Raw genomic sequence first — 17,513 nt, 5'->3', positions numbered from 1 at the left:
GGCAAGGTGGTATGGAGGTGATGGAGGTGAAGGTGAGGGATGGAGATGAGGGTGAGGTGATGGGGTTCAGAGGTGAGGGTGAGGTGATAGTGATTTGATGGAGGTAAGAGTGAGGTGATGGAGGTGAGGTGATAGTGAGTTCATTGAGTTGAGGAAGGGGTGATGAATGTGAGGGACAATTTGGCGAACCAGCAGGTAATAGGCAGAAGAGAGGAAGGGCGCATGCGCTGGACCGGCGCGCGGTGTCTTGAAGGAGCCGTCACCGGAAGTTGTCGTTAACGGTTGTTTCTTCGGTTTAAAAATCCCCTCCCCGCCCCCACGCCCCCTCCCCCCACCACCCCATTCACTCACGGGGACACGGTGAGCGAACGGCCCGGGCTTCCGCAGTGTCTGCACGCATCGGGGGCTCCCGGACCGCGGGCAGAACTCAATCCTTCTGCCTCCTGGAGAGGCCCCACTTCAGCAGCCCGGTCCGCGGGGAAAGGTGAGAGCGATCAAGAGGGAAGCGGAGCAGGGGGGAGGAGGAAGAGTGGGAGGCACGGCACTCAACGAAGTGGGAGAGGAGAGTGGGGATAGCTGTTTCCCCAGCGGAGTAAGGGGGTGGAGAGGAGGCAGCGAAGAGCTCTATGTACCTGGCTTGGCCTGGCCCTTTTTCGAGGAGGTCGGGTACCGGCTGCAGTGAGTGATGTGCAACCTGTCCCCCTGCCCCGCTCGCAGTGTTTCCTCTCTCCATGCTCTGCCTTGGAGCGGGGAGATAGGGATGCTAATGGCATTAACTCCCCGGGAGAAGAGGGTTGAGGACCGCAATGGGGCAGGTGGATGAACCCCGTGCAAATGTCTTTATTATTATCACTGTATTGTTTTTAAAACGAGTTGTTCAGCTACGCGTCTGGAAGTGGTTAAATGTCTTTGCCGACTGTATGGGTGATGGATTTGGAACAGGCGTTCTGTTTGTAAACTCTACAAATGTATTGCAGGCTTTTCAATGAACTCTTGCGCCTGTCACAGTTTATGTTGGGCACGACGAGTTTACAATTGAAACATGATCCCAGACACAGCACAATCATCTGGATTATTTGCTAGCCAAAGCTATAGTAAAAGGCTCCAGTTTGTTTTTGCTAATTGTTACTGTTCTCGCCCTTCCCATCTATTTGGATACCTGAGCCCAGATGATAGGTTTTGTTCGGGTTTGTTGTCATACTTTCTTACACGCTTATATGAATTTTGTGCCTTTCAACCTGTTAAAATGCGGTTTCGTAACTTGGTACCGGACCTTGTATATTTTTGTAAGAAACCCTTGCGTTAATTTCCTTGTCATGACGCTGAGTGAAACTCTTATTGCCCATCGTCAGAGTCTGGAGATTTCGTAGCTAATATGTTTTTGTCTCCTGAAATGGAAATGACAATAAGAAATGTTGGCAAGGAGTGCCTTTTGAAACTAGAAAAAGCATAATTGCACCTATTTCGTAAAATGTGAATACAGCTTAATAAAATGCGATTATTAAATAGCGTGTGTTTTTAAATGCTGCCTTAAGCGATCAGTTGAGCCTCGCCAATTCCCCGCATTATTTGTGTCACATTAGTTTAACCCAATTCCAAATCGTTCAGCCATAAAGGTCAGAATACGATTGCATAATATCACATTCACGGTCGCATGATCATTTACTATCGGTGACTAGCTTCACTGCTTTCAAGTCTTTTTGACCTAGCAACCACAACAGGCTGTGACTTCAGATTATTTTTAAATCTGGACTTTACTGAAGGTGAGATGCACAATTATGCAAGTGAAATATATAATTTTCTATTATCTTTAATTGCAGTGAGTACTATTGGGGTGATATATATTTCAGTGCTTTTAAGGACGAATAGGCAGTGTCTAATAGGTGATGTTTTTAAATAAGTTAATTTCATGTCTTTAACTTAACATTGGATTTTGCAAAACAAAAGAGAATCAATATTACTTTCTGACTAGATTGGATTGATTTAAGAAAATGTTTAGATATATTTTTAATGTGGCTGCACTTAATTAGTATGTTGTAACCAATTGCATATTTTTGGTTGCTGCCTGAATAAGGTTGGAAGCTTTTTTTAGGAATTTGCATTATAGTGTTTTGGATGTGTTATACTGAACAGATATTTAGTGTTTCCTGAAATGTGGAACTGCTTTGCAGAAAGGAGCACAAGGGTTTCATTGTACCTGTTGATTCAGATGAATAGTCACTATTTCATCACAAAATTACATTCCTGAAGCTTTTGCCTACAAATGATCCAAAAACTGTGAATCACTTTCTTCTGGTAAGTATTGATATTAACAATAAATTATTTGATTTAATTAAAATTGATTTTGCTTTTTTATTCTTGCTTAAGGCAGTTCCCATACTAAATCTTTGAAGAATGCAATGTAAATAGATTCAAATGTAAATTCAATAGGAATGTATTTGTATAGCTGAACCTTTCTTGGGCAATCTTCAGTGGGGACATACATAACCGGAATTAATTGAGCAAAATTATTTTCTCAAAGGCAAATTTTAGAGCCATGTAGGACTGCATGAAAGTTTCAACCATTGAAGTATTTAGAAAAACAACTGTATTTTACTCCAAGGAGGTAATATTCAGTTTGCACCTGAAAGATGCAGATCGGCAAAGTTTTGAGTGATTCTACTGAAGGATCCTTTTCAAGAACATTAATTTTTTTTTGTTTGAGGCATGCTGTTAATGGGCGCACTGTTTTATTTCAGATTTGATAATTTAAGTGTGATGAAAAGATGAACAAGTGTATTGCTGCGGTTGGGGGGTGTAAGCCTTGGGGAGCGGCTGAATGGGCTGGGGCTATTTTCCCTGGAGTGTCAGAGGCAGACATTTAGAAATTCAAGAGTATGGATAAGGTGAATAGCCAAGCTCTCTTTCCCAAGGTAGGGGAGCCCAAAACTGGAGCACAAAGGTTTAAGTTGACAGGGAAAGATTTAAAAGGAACCGGAGGGGCAGCTTTCTCACGCAGAATTGGTGTGTATGGAATAAGCTGCGAAAGGAAGTGCTGGATCCTGGTACAATTACAATATTTAAAAGGCATCTGGATGGGTACATGGATAGGAGGGGTTCAAAGGGCTAAGGGCCAAATGCTGGAAAATGGAACTAGATTTATGTAGAATAGGTGGTTGGTATGGACACATTGGTCCAAAGGGTCTGTTTCTGTGCTGTACAACTGAAATTTCCTAATCTTCAGTTTTTCTTAGCATTTCTAATATTGGCTTAGCTTATTTGGTTATCTTGCCTCCAAATCAAGCTTGTTTGTTCATTTCCCATCCCAGAATTTGAGCGTGCAATCTACACTAGCATTTTAGTGCAGTATTGTCTTGTACTGCATTTCGTGTTCTCACCCACTGTAGAGTCCTCACATTTAATATACGGCTCAGTTAGTTTTGTACATTGGGGAACTGGGGAGACCAAATGCAGAATGTGGCATTTGGAAAGCTATCATTCTACAAGCATGACCTTGAGCTTGTTCTTTTTTTCTCATTGTTTTCCAGATTGCTTGGCACAATACAGATTGAGTATTATTGTTTTTAAAATGATGAAAATATAAGATATTGGGGATGGGAAGTCAAAGGACTAAGAATATGGAGCCATAGATCTAAGATTAAATGCAAGTGTCTTTTAACAGCCAGCAAGATTAGTGTTTCTAAACTTTTGGCTGAATTCATTTCAGGTGTGATGTGAAAGTTGCACTTTTAACCATTCAATAAAAAAAATTGAATGGTGTGGATTGAATGGCAGTGGGGTAAGCAAATGTAAATTAACTACTGACATTTCTGAATACTTGGAAGTGCATGGTAAAATAGAATGAAGTCAGCATGGGTTTCATCAAGGACAGGTCATGCCTGATAAATCTGTTAAATGTCTTTTGAGGTGGTAACAAGCAGATTAGACCAAGGAGAGCCAATGGGTGTTGATTACCTGGACTTCCAAAAGGCCTTTGATAAGGTGCTGCACAGGAGACTGCTGAGTAAGACAAGGACCCATCGTGTTAGAGGCAAGGTACTAGAATGGATATAAGTTTGTCTGGCAGAAAGCAGGGAGTGGGGATAAGAGTCCCCTTCAGAATGGCAGTCAGTGTTGGGACCACAACTTTTCACTCAACATTCATGATCTTGATAAAGGAACTTAGTGCATTCTGGATAAATTTGCAGATGATACAAAAATAGGTAGAGAGCCAGGTAATATTGAGGAGATGGGACAGCTACAGAATTATTCACAGGTTAGGAGAGGGCAAAGAAGTGGCAGATGGAATACAATGTGGGGAAGTGTGAAGTCATGCATTTTGGTAAGGAGAATAGAAACATGGGCTATTTTCTAAATGGGGAGGAAATTCAGAAATCTGAAGTGCAAAGGGCCTTGGTAATTCTATTCCAGGATTCTCTTAAGCTAAACTTGCAGGTTGAGTCGCTAGTTAGGTGGATAAATAGACTTGGTCATAGAATCCCTACAGTGTGAAAACAGGCTATTTGGCCTGACAAGTCCACACTGACTCTCTGAAGAGTATCCAACCTAGACCCATTCTGCTAACCTATTTCTTTTATTTCCCTTGACTAATGCACCTAAACATCAGGGGCAATTTAGCTTGGCCAATTCACCTAGCCTGTACATCTTTGGACTTTGGGACAAACCCTGTGCAGAAACTGAGAATGTGCAGACTTCAAACAGTTGCCAGAGGCTGGAATCAAACCTCAGTCCCTGGCACTGAGGCAGCAGTACTATCCACTGAGGCACTGTGCTGCATTTATTGTTGGCATTTATTTTGAGAAGTAGGAATGTACTTTTGAGCTTTATAAAGCTCCGGTCAGGCCACATTTAGAGTATTGTGAGCAATTTTCGGCCCATGCCTCAGGAAGAATGTACTGGCTCTGGAGCGGCTCCAGAGGAGGTTCATGAGAATGATCCCAGGAATGAAGGGCTTAACATATGAGGAATGTAAGGCAACTCCGGGTCCACACTTGGCGTTTAGAAGGATGAGGGGGTCCTAATTGAAACTTACAGGATACTGGACAGAGTGGACGTTAGGAAGATGTTTCCATTGATGGGAGTGACTAGGACTCGAGGGCACAGCCTTAGTAAAGAGAAGGCTTTTTTAAGAACAGTGATCAGGAGAAATGTCTTCTGTCAGAGTGGTGAATCTATGGAATTCATTGTCACAGAAGGCTGTGGCAGCCAGGTCATTGAGTATTTTTAAGATTGAGATATAGGTTTTTCATTTGAGGATAAAGGGTTACAGGGAGAAAGCAGGAGCATGGGCTGGTTTTGAGGGTCAGTTACCAACTGTCTCTCTTTCGTGGTTATGTCCATGTTTGGTTCCCTTGGGGAGGAAGCACTTTTAAGACCTACTGTAGTTGGCAGCTTACACTGCCTTTGAGCATTTTAAAGTTCTTGTATTGAGAAGGGCCATGACTAGATTAAGTAAAAAAAAAATTGGCAAATGGTCATGTAAGTCAGCACATTTCAATGCAAATGCTAAGTGCTGGCAAATGGGACTAGATTAGGATATCTGGTCAGTGTGGACGAGTTGGACTGACGGGTCTGTTTCTATGCTGTACATCTGACTCTAAGTATACTTAATAAAGCATTGAGTTCACTCAGATGTACTTGGAGTTAACTGAAATTTTAAACTTAAATAAAATATTTAAGGGAAATTATAAAATTGGGTAAAGTAGGAAAATTAATACAGGCTATTTCATGCTGCTTTAAATTCAGCAGGAACACAATGTTGCTACCTAAAATAATTGTCACCTAACTGGATGTTGTCATCAAGTCACAGAAGTACTGCCTATCAGTGTGTCAGTATAATACTTGACATGTAGGCCATATATCCAAAAGATTAATGGGTCATATTAAAAAGCATATTGCTTTACCTGCTTTCAACAAGCTTGGTGCTGACGTTCCTAATCGGCTCAAGCTTGCAAAATTCACAAGTGTCCAATCTTAGATTTGATTCCACGATTGGACAATATTTGCCATTAATTCTGAGCATAAAGGATTGACATCTAATTAGGATTGTCAGTTAGGATTAGTGGGGCACACTGAACATGTGTATATGCACTCTGCCTGTTCCAACTCAATAGTTTGCAGCATCCTGTTAGTGATGAACACTGCTCATCTGGCTACTGCATATTAAGTGTGAAACAGCTAGCTTCACCTGTTGCTCAAACACTTGAGGTAATGAAGTAATTTCATTTTTCAGGACCAAATGCACAGGATGACCATTATCATGCAGCATGGCTTTGTGCTGCAGTGAATGTACAGCAGTGCCTTTACCAATTGTCAACTTGCCAACCAATAAACAGTGATTTCCAGTATATTGGTATTTGCCAATTCTCCTGATGAGCATTTGACAAAATGTGACTTTCAGCAATATTTAAATTGCAAAGTAATTTTGGAAATAAGAATATAAAGAGGAAATTGAAAAGCAAGAATGTTAATTGCCTTAGCAGTGAAAAGGGATTTTTGTGCACAGATATGCAGTTGAAAGTACAATCTTTGATCACATATGTCATCTTAGTCATTTTTGTAAAACACTTTTAGCCTCTTTTGTCTTTTACATAATATGCAGAATACATCTAGTTCAACAAAGCCTCTTTATAAGTTTGAACACTTCTACTTTTCAGGTCTGTCTCTTTCTAGAAATGAGCCTGGTGCTTTTTGTATTGCAGATGTAAGCCGATGCTGCTTTGATTATTGAATCTATATATTTTTAACATATATATCTTGTCCTGCAAGGTATTTGTTTCATTTTTTATATTCTGCAAAAACTAATTAATTCGGCTTCTGATGTTGAAAATCATTTGCCAATTGCACATTGCTTCTGCTATTTTAACATCGTTTGTTAACTTATTCAGTATTAATTATATTGTCTCTCTCTGCCCCCTCAGGAAATTTGGTGTCCATAAATTTTGAAATTGCCGAGTCCAAGTTCTGTTTCAGTGATGAATAGCAATTGCTGACTAAATTGCTGATCTTTTCAAATGTGTACAGATCAGTCATATGAATGTTAAATTTTAAAATCTTCATTATGGCTATGATCTTCTGATTTTTACCTTACTCATTCTGAACGGGAAATGTGATCATCATCCTCTTTGTTCAACCTTTGTGCCTCAATCTTTCTCATTCAATCTGCCTCAGACTGTTTGCCTTAAATCTTTAGGTTTCTAAACAGGTGTATAATTGCCTGATTCATGTCTACTTTTGTATTTTTTTCAAACTCTTCCTCATGTGTTCTGCATAATTGCCTTCAGCATTCACAATTGAAATTTTGAACATCAGACACTCAGATGGCACTCAAGTTGCATTGTATCCATGATTCTCACTAGCAATTTCAAACATTTCTCAATATAGAGTATGTACCATACTTTAATGTTGTGTGAATTTTAAAAATTTGAGATGAGGGTCATTGGTAAGGTTGGCAATTATTGCCCAAAAGGCAGCTCAGTAGACCTTATTGTTGTGGGGCTGGAACTTATTGCAAATCAGACCAGCTAAGGATTTCCTTCCCTAAAGGGCATTAGTAATCTAGATGGTTTTTTTTAAAAAACAATTGACAGTGGCTATATGGTTACCATTAGGTGAACTTTAAATTCCAATTTGTAATGAATTCAAATTTGTCATATTGAAATGTGATCCCATTCCCTCGGCAGTAACCTGGATGTTATGGATTAATACTCAAGCACTTGGTGTTCAACCTTAATTAACATGGTCAACTAAAATATTCATCTTGGGTTACCTAGGTAGAAACAAAGAAATAGGAATAGGGCAATAAGCCCTTTTAACTTGCTCTGCCATTCACTCTGATCATCCAACCTTGTTTGCTTCTTATGATCTTTGATTCCCTGGCTGTACAGGACATTGGTTAGGCCACTGTTGGAATATTGCGTGCAATTCTGGTCTCCTTCCTATTGGAAAGATGTTGTGAAAAGGTTCAGAAAAGATTTAGAAGAATGTTGCCAGGGTGGAGGATTTGAGCTACAGGGAGAGGCTGAACAGGCTGGGACTGTTTTTCCTGGAGCGTCGGAGGCTGCGGGGTGACCATATAGAGGTTTACAAAATTGAGGGGCATGGATAGGATAAATAGGCAAAGTTTTTTCCCCTGGGGTCGGGGAGTCCAGAACTCGAGGGCATATGTTTAGGGTGAGAGGGGAAAGATATAAAAGGGACCTAAGGGGCAACTTTTTCTTGCAGTAGGTGGTACATGTATAGAATGAGTTGCCAGAGGATGTGGTGGAGGCTGGTACAATTGCAACATTTAAGAGGCATTTGGATGTGTATATGAATAGGAACGGTTTGGAGGGATATGGGGCGGATGCTGGCAGGTAGAACTAGATTGGGTTGGGATATCTGGTCGGTATGGACAGGTTGGACCGAAGGGTCTGTTTCCATGCTGTACATCTCTGACTATGACTCTATGTCTAACTCATTCTTCAAAGTATTCACTGTTTTGACTTCAGTTGTTTTGTGTGGCAGAGAATTCAATCCTCTCAGTTGTAAATAGTCTACGCTTTTCTTTATACTGTGATCCCTTGTTCAGGACTTCCTTACCATTTGAGAACATCCTTCCTGTGTTTTACAAGTTTGAGATTTTTCCTCCTCCTTCCCCCACTCAGACTCAAGTGAATATAGTCCGAACAGAAATAGTCTCGTGACAGTCCTGTCATCCCAGCAATCAGTTTTGTAAACTTCACTTGTGCTCCATAGATCAACCGCCCTCCTTCAGGTAAAGTGCCAAACTTACACACTACTCCAAGTATGTTCTCACCAAGGCCTGTACAAGGAAAGATTTCAATCCGAGACTGGTACAGTTGAGAACAAAGGGGAGTCAAACAGGCAGGGACAAAGTAGAGAACAAGGTAGGACTGAGAAATTAAATTGCATTTATTTCAATGCAAGAGGCCTAACAGGGAAGGCAGATGAACTCTGGGCATGGTTGGGAACATGGGACTGGGGTATCATAGCAATTACATAAACCTGGCTCAGGGATGGACAGGACTGGCAGCTTTGTTCCAGGATACAAATGCTACAGGAAGGATAGAAAGGGAGGCGAGAGAGGAGGGGAAGTGACCTTTTTGATAAGGGATAGCATTATAGCTGTACTGAGGAAGGATATTCCCAGAAATACATTCAGGGAAGTTATTTGGGTGGAACTGAGAAATAAGAAAGGGATGATCACCTTATTGGGATTGTATTATAGACCCCCTAATAGTCAGAGGGAAATTGAGGAACAAACTTGTAGGGAGATCTCCGCTATCTGTAAGAATAATATGGTGGTTATGGTGGGGAATTTAACTTTCCAAACATAAACTGGGGCTGCCATAGTGTTAAGGTTTAGATGGCGAGGAATTTGAGTGTACAAGCAAATTTTGTGATTCGTATGTGGATGTACCTACTAGAGAAGGTGCAAAACCTGACCTCCTCTTGGAAAATAAGGCAGGGCAGGTAGCTGAGATTAGTGGGGGAGCACTTTGGGGCCAGCGATCATAATTCCATTATTTTTAAAATAGTGATGGAAAAGGATGGACCAGATCTAACAGTTGAATTGTTAGATCTAAATTGGAGGAAGGTCACTTTTGATGGTATTAGGCAAAAACTTTCAAAAGCTGATAGGGGGCAATGTTTGCAGGTCAAGGGTTAGTTGGAAAATGGAAAGCCTTCAGAAATGAGATAATGAGTGACCAGAGAAAGTATATTCCTGTTAAGGTGAAAGGAAAAGCTGGTAGGTATAAGGAATGCTGGATGACTAACGAAATTGAGGGTTTGGTTAAGAAGGAAGCAGATGTCAGGTATAGATAGGATAAATCGAGTGACTCCTTTAGAGTATAAAGGCAGTAGGAGTATACTTGAGAGAAATCAGGATAATTTTGGCAAATAGTTGAGGAGAATCCAAAGCATTTTTACAAATACATTAATGACAAAAGGGTAACTAAGGAGAGAATAGGGCCACTCAAAAATCAAGGTGGTCTTTGTGTGGAGCGGCAGGAGATGGGGGACATACTAAACGAGTCCTTTGCATCAGTATTTACTGAGGAAAAGGACATGGAGGATATAGAATGTAGGGAAATAGATGGTGACATCTTGCAAAATGTCCATATTACAGAGGAGGAAGTGCTGGATGTCTTGAAACACGTAAAAGTGGATAAATCCCCAGGACCTGATCAGGTGGACCCTCGAATTCAGTGGGAGTGCTTGCTGGGTCACTTGCTGAGATATTTGTATCATCGATAGTCACAGGTGAGGTGCTGGGATATTGGAAGTTGGCTAACGTGGTGCCACTGTTTAAGAAAAGTGGTAGGGACAAGCCAGGGAACTATAGACCAGCGAGTCTGGTGGGCAAGATGTTGGAGGGAATCTTGAGAGACTGGATGCACATGTATTTGGAAAGGCAAGGACTGATTAGGGATAGTCAACATGGCTTTGTGCGTGGGAAATCATGTCTCTCAAACTTGATTGAGTTTTTTGAATAAGTAAGAGGATTGACGAGGGCAGAAAGTGGACATGATCTATATGCATAAGGCGTTCGACAAGGTTCCCAATGGGAGACTGGTGAGCAAGGTTAGATCTCACGGAATACAGGGAGAATTAGCTATTTGGATATAGAACTGGCTCAAAGGTAGAAGAGAGGGTGGTGGAGTGTTGTTTTCAGACTAGAGGCCTGTGACCCGTGGAGTGCCGCGAGGATTGGTGCTGGATCCACTATTTTTTATCATTTTATATAAATGATTTGAATGTGAGCATAAGAGGTATAGTTAAGAGTTCGCAGATGACACAACCTTCTTTGCTGTCCACTGCACCAACTTGTCTCAGATTACAACGGGATCTTGATCAGATGGACCAATGGGCTGAGAAGTGGCAGATGGAGTTTTATTTTGATCAAATGAGGTGCTGCATTTTGGGAAAGCAAATCTTAGCAGGACTTGTACACCTTAATGGTAAGGGAGTGTTTTTGAACAAACCTTGGAGCGCAGGTTCATTCTCCTTGAAAGTGAAGTCACAGATAGGTAGGATAGTGAAGAAGGCATTTGGTATGCTTTCCTTTATTGGTAAGAGTATTGAGTACAGGAGTTGGGAGGTCATGTGGTTGTACAGGACATTGGTTAGGCCACTGTTGGAATATTGCGTGCAATTCTGGTCTCCTTCCTATCGGAAAGATGTTGTGAAACTTGAAAGGGTTCAGAAAACATTTACAAGGATGTTGCCAGGGTTGGAGGGTCTGAGCTATAGGGAGAGGTTGAATAGGCTGGGGCTGTTTTACCTGGAGCGTCTGAGGCTGAGGGGTGACCTTCGAGATTTATAAAATCATGAGGGACATGCACAGGATAAATGGACAAAGTCTTTTCCCTGGAGTGGAGGGAGTCCAGAACTAGAGGGTGTAGGTTTAGGGTGAGATGGCAAAGATGAGACCTACAGGGCAACCTTTTCATAGAGGGTGGTGCGTGTATGGAATGAGCTGCCAGAGGAAGTGGTGGAGGCTAGTACAATTGCAACATTTAAGAGGCACCTAGATGGGTATATGAATAGGAAGGGGTTGGAGGGTCTTGGGCCAGGTGCTGGCAGGTGGGACTAGATTGGGTTGGGATATCTGGTCGGCATGGATGAGTTGGACCAAAGCGTCTGTTTCCGTGCTGTACATCTGACTCTTAATTGCAGTGAGACATCTATGCTCCTGCACCCAATCCTCTGTGGGGCCAGCATGCCATTTGCCTTTTCACTGCATGCTTGCTTTCAGCAACTGGTGTACAAGACATCAGGTCTACTCACCCCTCCCTTAATCTACCTCCTTTTTGCTACCAAAGAGGATAACCTTTTATTTATCCACAATATACTGCATCGGCCATGCATTTGTTCAGTCATTCAAATTTTCCAACTCAAACTGGAACATCTCTTTATTCTCCTCCGCTCATTGTTCCATCAACCTTTAAGTCAACTGCAAATTGAGATGTTTATATTTCTTCCATCAAATCGGGTGGCACGGTGGCACAGTGGTTAGCACTGCTGTCTCTCAGCGCTAGAGACCCGGGTTCAATTCCCGTGGAGTTTGCATGTTCTCCCCGTGTCTGCGTGGGTTTCCTCCGGGTGCTCCGGTTTCCTCCCACAGTCCAAAGATGTGCAGGTCAGGTGAATTGGCCATGCTAAATTGCCTGTAATGTTAGGTAAGGGGTAAATGTAGGGGTATGGGTGGGTTGCGCTTCGGCGGGGCGGTGTGGTCTTGTTGGGCCGAAGGGTCTGTTTCCACACTAAGTAATCTAATCTAAAAAAAAATCATTGACATATATTGTCAATCACTCTGGTCTAAGCACTGGTCCTTGTGGTACCCCACTATATCAGCAATTAGTTCAAATAATTTAAAAGCTTCATGCCAGCCTTAGGTTTTTTGATTAGAAAAAAGGATGAATGCATTAGGTTCTTTGAAGTTCGGAGAGCTACTGCTTTTGAATAAGATTCTCAATGTGACAGGTCAGAATAAGAAAATGCATGTCTTTGGTGTTTGTGGATGACTATTGACTGGCACTTGATCTGTCACACTGTTTATCAATCCAATGTACGAGTATTAAATCACTGCCACTTTGTTCCAAATCATAATTACTTTCTTGAACTACAGGAGGAAAATGTCTATTACCATAAGCAAAACAATTTTGAAAGATCAATTTTGTAGGTCAGCAGCGATTACAAGGCAGTAAAATTATCAATCTTCTGTATTTCAACAGAAGTAATGATATACCAAAAGTGATGTGAAACTGAATCATTGCTTTGAATAATCAGTGTAATCTGACATGAATACATAATTATTAATTACTTTGTTGCTACTCAGAAGTTTCAGTCTTTAACAGTGGAAAAAGAAAGGAGGCTGGGAAATGTTGATGTCTTAAAGTCTGCGCATTACAGAAGAGTTGCAGGAGGCCTTAAAACAAAGGTGAATGTATCTCCAGAACCTGATCAGGATGATGTGGGAATTTAGGGAAGAAATTCTGGGGCCCTTGGCAGAGATATTTGTATCATCTACAGTCATGGGTGAGGTGCTGGAGGGTGGCTAATGTTATACCTTTATTTAATGCTGATTTCTAATAGTGATTTTCTTCAGATCCCCTCTCTAACTAGACACTTCCCAAATATGTTTGGGACATTATCTTGTCATCTTCTGCGAAGACTGAACCAAAATCTACATTTAATTGGTCTGCCATCTCTTTGTTTCTCCATTATAGCTTGCCCTTTTCTATTGCAACGGATATAAATTTGTCATGTCGTATCCATAGGAACCTTTGCAATCAGTTTATGTATTACCTGCAAGCTTATTGTGTTTTCCCACCTTAATTCATCCATTTTCATACTTTGAAATCTAAACTTCTTCCAGTCCTCTGGTCTGCTGCTTTATTTGGCCAATTAATGTTCCACTTCTGTGGATCTAATACTATCCCTAATTTCCCTTGTTAGCCATAGTTGGGCCACCGTTCCCATTTTATTTTTGTACCATACAGAAATGAACTATCATTACAGTTCTTCCATGTTTGTCACTGTCGTCCCTTAAATAACATTCACCAAATTATTATAGCAAGCTCTTGCCTCATACCTTTGTACTGTTTAGTTTGAGACCCTAGTCAAATGATCGACCACATCACTGTTTTAATGAATTCAGCAATTATATTATGGTCACCCATCCCCAAGGAGCCTTGCAACAATGGATTAACAATTATTCTATTCTTATTACATACTGCCCAATCTAGATGGCCTATTCCGTAGCTGATTCCTCAATGTGTTGATCCAGAAAAACCATCCTATAAACACTTGTGGAATTTGTGCTTTACGGCATCGTTATTGATTTAATTTACCCAACCTAAATGCAAATTGAAGTCATCCATAATTATCGTTGAACATTTGCTTGCATCTCTGATTTCCTCATTAATGCCTTCTGCAATGTTATCTCTATAATTTGGTTTATATACAAACTCTATTATCCTTTTCTGTCCCTTGGTGTTTGAGCTCCATCAGAACAAATTTCACTTTAATGGAGCCAATATCCCTACTGTTGTGTTAATGTGTTCTTTACCCAGTAATGCAACCCACCTTTGCTTTGTTTGTTTTTCCTGAAAAACTGACTATCTGGATGTAATTTGCTTGTTGAGCTGGAAGGTTCTGAATATGCTTGAATATTCAATTCCTATCCGTCGTCACTCTGTAGCCATGTCTCCATTATCCCACTACAGCAATTCAGTTTATATCCCTTTGTGATACTAATTCATCCAATTTATGTGAATGCTCTGCTCATTAGTACACAAGGCTTGTCTGTTTGATATTCTTTATTTTGTACTGTTGTCCTATTTGATTCATGTCCTTGAATTCTCTCACTATTCATTTCCCTTTTTGTTTTTATCCTTGTTTCCCTCTTTCCTGTCTTCCATACAGATTTCCGTTTAGTTTAAACCCTCCCAACGATATTCGAAAATACATTCATTCCAGTCCTGCTCAGGTGCGACTAGTTCCACCTTTTCCAGAGCCAATCCCTATATCACGGGAGTTTGAAATTTCCCCCAGCACCCTCCCTTCAGCTACATAGTCATCTGATATATCCTGCTAATTCTACTCTGCCTAGCAAAGGACACTTGTATCAATCCTGAGATCACTACCTTTTAGGAGGTCCTAATTTTTAACTTGCTTACTAACTCCCTGTATTCTGCTTGAGGGCCAAGTTATGATTTGGTTTTAACAAATTGCTGATTTAAGATTCTGATTCTAGATAGACTGTTCTTGCTTCATTGGTCAACCATCCATCAAACAAACCACTGGCTTAAAGGTTCACAAATTAAGGGTGGCATGTGGTCCACGATCAAAGTTCAGACACCCACAGAGGTTCTTCAGAAGATGGATTAGTATTGCTCAAGATTTCCATGTTTGTGCTAGAAAAATGAGCTGTTATAGAAATCTTGTGTACAGAAATCCCAAATATTTGGAATAATATTTTCTTGTTGCCTACAAACTATATTACCAGTTGTGAAATTGTGTACCATGACTGTTAAAAGGAAAAAAAAGTTCTTGTAGCATTAGGACTCAAGATCATTAGATAATGGGAAGTTTAGCTTATTTTGTTATCCTGGAGCAATTCATTTTTTTAATTCTAGTTTAAAAAATGGATACTTGTCTTTTCTGTGCTTGGAACTGTATAAAGAATACCATTGGGATGACCTGTATACAGTATATGCCTTTAATGTTTATATATTGGTGAAATAGCTTTTGATAATTACAGGAAATATTTACTACAAGTAAATGGACCAAGTAATTTTTATCTTTCACTTTGAATAAATGAAGATGGAATTTCTAAAATTTAATGTCGGCTTTGATATTTAAGCTTGTTTTAATCTGTTCAGCTAATGGACAACAGCTGTGGTATTTGCTTTTTCATTAATTCTGTGGTGTTGCTGGCAGTTTTGCGCATAGGCAGGTGAAACTAGTTTAGTTTGGGGTTATGGTCAGCATGGACTGGTTGGACTGAACAGTCTGTTTCCATGTGGTATGACATTTACTCTCTGTAGTACCAGTGCACTGATTTCTGTCTCTATGGCTTCTGTTTCTCTCAACCTAAAAATGTCCTAAAAAAGCTGGTCAGCCGAGACAATGTTCCCACGTAATGGGGCAGAGAGGAGCTGTGGTTCAGTTTCCTGTTGGTAAACTATTACAGAAATGAAAAGGTAACATTTTTTGTAAATGGCTAACTAAGTAGTGAAATCAATCTTGATTTTATTTTTCACCAGTTTTGAAAGTCAGTTTATGTACACTTGCAATACAGAATTATGAACCCTGAGATAAATGAATGGATAGATCAGTTTTATCCTTATGGCCACATGAGCAATAACTTGCAGCAACTTGTTGTTGTGTTGCGTTTGACAGCCATGTGCCCTAAATATCAACTATTAGCCTTTAGTTGTCATTCCTACAAGAATTAAATATAGTTGAAATCAAAAGTGCTCTATTGAATATCTTGTATTTTATACAAATTTGGAGCAAGATCTTTATTTCTCCTAAGCCAAGATACATGCTGAATGTGAAATTTTTAATCCTTTGGCATGCAGTTGCTTAATGTTCATGTTTTTGAATTCTTTTCCAGCATCTTTTTCAAGCAGGTTGGCATAATTTGCTGTTTTTAAACAGAAGAAAATCTCTCTTCTCAGGTACTTTTTCTCATTGCCTTTTAAATCAAAAGGGTTGGGGAGAAAGTGAGGACTGCAGATGCTGGAGATCAGAACTGAAAATGTGTTGCTGGAAAAGCACAGCAGGTCAGGCAGCGTCCAAGAAACAGGAGAATCGACGTTTCGGGCATAAGCCCTTCAGGAATGGGGCTTATGCCCGAAATGTCGATTCTCCTGTTCCTTGGATGCTGCCTGACCTGTGCTTTTCCAGCAACACCCTTTCAAATCAAAAGGGTTAACAACCCTTTTGCCATTGGAATGCCTGATCTCTATATTTGTCCATGACTCCATGCAACTGGACTGACAGTACTTCTGGCCAGGTCCCACAGTGCTTTATAAAGAACCACTATGACTTTGCACACATCAACTAAATTATTCCTGTATTCACTTTACATCAAAAAACTTTAAAAGTATTGGTAATGAAAGTTTTTTAAAAATGTACTGGAGGTACTCAGCAAATATGGCAGCATGTGAAGAGAGAAACAATCAACACTTTGAATCCAATATGACTCCTCTTTAGAACTAGAGGATTAAAAATTGATGTTTTTGGCACTGTTGACAAAAGGTGTGTAAGAGAAGGAAGTAGGTGTAGTCAGGTTGAGTATGCAAAACCTGGCAGGTTGAATATAATGTGGGGAAATGAAAGGCTATGCACTTTGGCTAGAAGAGTAGTGGAGATGAATGTTATTTAAATAAAGCTACAGAACCAGGATTTGGGTGTCCTCATCCATGAATCTGTCAAAGGCAGCATCCAAGTTTAGCAAATAATAGAGAAGATAAGTGGAATGTTGACCATTTATTTTAGAGAATGGAGTATAAAAGTTAGAGGTTTTGTTAAAACTGTACAGTTCTAGTCAGTCCACAGTTGGATTACTGTGAACAGTTTTGGGCCCCTTTTTATCTAAAGGAAAATGTACTCCCATTGGAGGCAATCCACAGAATAATCACTAAACTGATACCAGATTATAGAGGGACTAAATTGAAGGGAGGTTGAATAGATTTGACCTGTACATATTGGACTACAGAAGAATGAGGTGGCCTTATTGAAACACCAGATTCTTAAGGGACTTTACAGGATAGATGCAGAAAGTTCCTCCTTTGTTCAACCGTCTAGAATCAGAGGATATAGTCTCTGAATAAGGGGTCACAGGTAAGGAGTTTCTTGACCCTATGGAATTTTGCGTTGGGCTGTCAGGTTGGGTTACTAAGTATATTCTGTATCTATACATTTCCTGTTAACAGTCCTTTTGTTCTGGGAACCTTTACCATCTGTTCTACTACCTTCTCCCCTTTTGTCAACAG

General features: G+C 40.4%; 1 protein-coding gene across 2 annotated transcripts in view; it reads left to right on the top strand.

The window, feature by feature from the left end:
- The first annotated feature begins 102 nt into the window (after positions 1–102).
- LOC122548892 (solute carrier family 45 member 4-like) overlaps positions 103–17,513 on the top strand; it is a 76,096-nt gene continuing 58,685 nt past the window's right edge. The window contains exon 1 of one of the 2 annotated variants that reach the window (XM_043687822.1): positions 103–484. The gene's annotated coding sequence lies outside the window, so the exon portion shown is untranslated. The remainder of the gene's footprint in view (positions 485–17,513) is intronic. The other variant, XM_043687819.1, reaches the window with a different exon arrangement.

The sequence above is a fragment of the Chiloscyllium plagiosum genome, chromosome 4 (assembly GCF_004010195.1).
Source record: "Chiloscyllium plagiosum isolate BGI_BamShark_2017 chromosome 4, ASM401019v2, whole genome shotgun sequence".
Taxonomy (NCBI): domain Eukaryota; kingdom Metazoa; phylum Chordata; class Chondrichthyes; order Orectolobiformes; family Hemiscylliidae; genus Chiloscyllium; species Chiloscyllium plagiosum.
The sequence above is the reverse complement of the archived record's forward strand: the minus strand, read 5'-3'. Positions and strand labels throughout refer to the sequence as shown.